We start from the raw sequence: 2,130 nt of genomic DNA on the forward strand, positions 1-2,130 counted from the left end.
TATTTATCATGTACCTTATGATTTAGCCTAAATACACACGTGCAATAATTGTCATTGGAAACGAACAATTGACGACCAATCGATCGATAATCGCTAACAAAAAAAGTGCACAACGACGCCGATAAACGAGGAATGTCGCTGGAAACAAACATTATTACAAACATTACATCTATTATGTGCATGTTCGTGTAGTGATCATGGATGATTGTGCAGGACATTTATTCCGGTACACGTCACTTCCAGCATTGTTCAAATGATCGTTTCTAGTGTGTGTACATTATTGGTAGTTTATATTTGATATGATTGTATCGTTACAGGAGGTACAGAATCCTGCACTACACGATCGCTCAAAATAATTGTGAATCGTTGATCTGTCATTAGTCTTTGTTTTCTAACGAAAATTATTGCACGTTTGTACCTAGCTTAATGCTACATACACACGTAGGATTTAAACAATATTTAGATTGTTTCTAGTTACAGATTGTTGACAGATTAATGGGCATGCGCTGTACACACAGCATCCATTCCGTTCTATGGGGAGGGGAGGGGGAAGGATGAGTGAGCAGCACATAATTGTGCTCTCCTCCATTGACATGCATAACAGTTGATCCCGGTCGTTGTTCATGGATTCTCTTTGATGGATTGATGAAAAACCTAAAACGGAAGTACAAGATTTTTGTTGACCTGATAATATTAAAGAAAACATGCATATCACCACATGCATTGTACATCTGCAGAGGCCTGAAACTGAAAGCTGTTGGGTGTGACATTGCACTGCGACATACAGCAGTGTTTTCTGTGTTTGATTCTGCTGCAAGCCTTGTAAACAAGCTGACCTGATCACACAGGTAAGAATCATTTTGTGCCCATGCAATATTCTGCTTGCTTTTTGATGGACTAAAAGCATTTGTAATAAGATTTGATTTGCATGCTATACAAGCAATTAAAGGAAAGTATTAGTAAGGTATTCTGTATATGTAGTATGCTACTCCTGGCATCTCTCTGAAACTGTTAGATGCTTTGTCAGTCCCTGGCTGTTTCAGCAGTCCTGACAGAAACCAGAGGATGGACATTAGATTCAACCAGCTACAGGGTGCTCCCCATACAGGTAGACGTGGCCACTAGCAACTAGGATTTAGTTTGTAAGCCTGGTTTGTTAACACTTGAGCTCATGTCTCTAGAAATGTTTTGTTGTCATATCTGTCAGTTTAATATTTATATATTAATAATATAGAGAATTCGGCCTCCCATGTTTATATTTGCTTTTTTTTCTAAATTCTGTAAAAAAAAGTTATTTACCTAAACCAGCTAACAGGAAAGAGAGGCCCGATATGCGTAGGGGCGGCATGACAGGTGTCCTGAAAAGAAAAGGGGGGGATGGAGGTTAGGATTGAGTTACAGTAAATAGAGAAGGGGATTGAGTGAGGGTCAGGTCAAAAGTTTAAGGGGTGGAGAGAAATAGATAAAAAGAGAGGGTAAGGGAGAGACAGCACAGTTTTTTGGAGAGAAGAAATATGGTAGGCATTATGGAGTCTGTTGACACTTTAATGCAGCAGCTTAGGGCTGCGGCGGCCTCACAAGGTGAGGCTTGGCTGCGGGATAGAGTAGCGGAGGCAGTTGGGGCGTTAATAGGGAACAGCAGTTAGTGAGAGTAGAGGGGCTGCGACCTCGGAGAGCTAGGGCTCCAGTGTGCCTGAGCCCAGAACCTTTCTACAGGACTCAGCGCCAATCTGGGAGCCCCAGTAGGGACCCTCCTAGCAAGGCAGCGGGGCGCCACTTGCCCAAGGCTGTCTCTGTTCTAGGGAGGAATCCCCGTCGCCGGTGGAGTTCTGGAGTGGGGGCTGCGACTGACAGGGAGCGTAGCCCCCGCTCAGATACAGGTGAGGCCTTGAAAGGGGAGGCCTCACCTGGGAATGTCCCCCTGCGTCCTGCAGGGAAGAAGGGGGGGATTGAGGGCAATGTATGTGGTTGTGGGGGCGCTTGGGAGCAAGGGGGATGTATGGGGGACCATGTGTGGGCAGGGGTCCCTGAGGGATGGGACTGGAGGGGGGTGGCAAGGGACAGCGGCAGGGGGGTGATGGTGTGCAGGTGGGGGGCTTCAGCAGGGTGGAGGGATGCTGGCAGCAGGGC

General features: G+C 45.9%; 1 protein-coding gene across 1 annotated transcript in view; it reads left to right on the forward strand.

Moving 5' to 3' along the window:
- Positions 1-555: 555 nt before the first annotated feature.
- LOC140322310 (NACHT, LRR and PYD domains-containing protein 3-like) overlaps positions 556-2,130 on the forward strand; it is a 32,599-nt gene continuing 31,024 nt past the window's right edge. Inside the window, exon 1 of the mRNA XM_072398889.1 lies at positions 556-848. The gene's annotated coding sequence lies outside the window, so the exon portion shown is untranslated. The remainder of the gene's footprint in view (positions 849-2,130) is intronic.

Source organism: Pyxicephalus adspersus, chromosome 2 (assembly GCF_032062135.1).
Source record: "Pyxicephalus adspersus chromosome 2, UCB_Pads_2.0, whole genome shotgun sequence".
Lineage (NCBI taxonomy): Eukaryota > Metazoa > Chordata > Amphibia > Anura > Pyxicephalidae > Pyxicephalus > Pyxicephalus adspersus.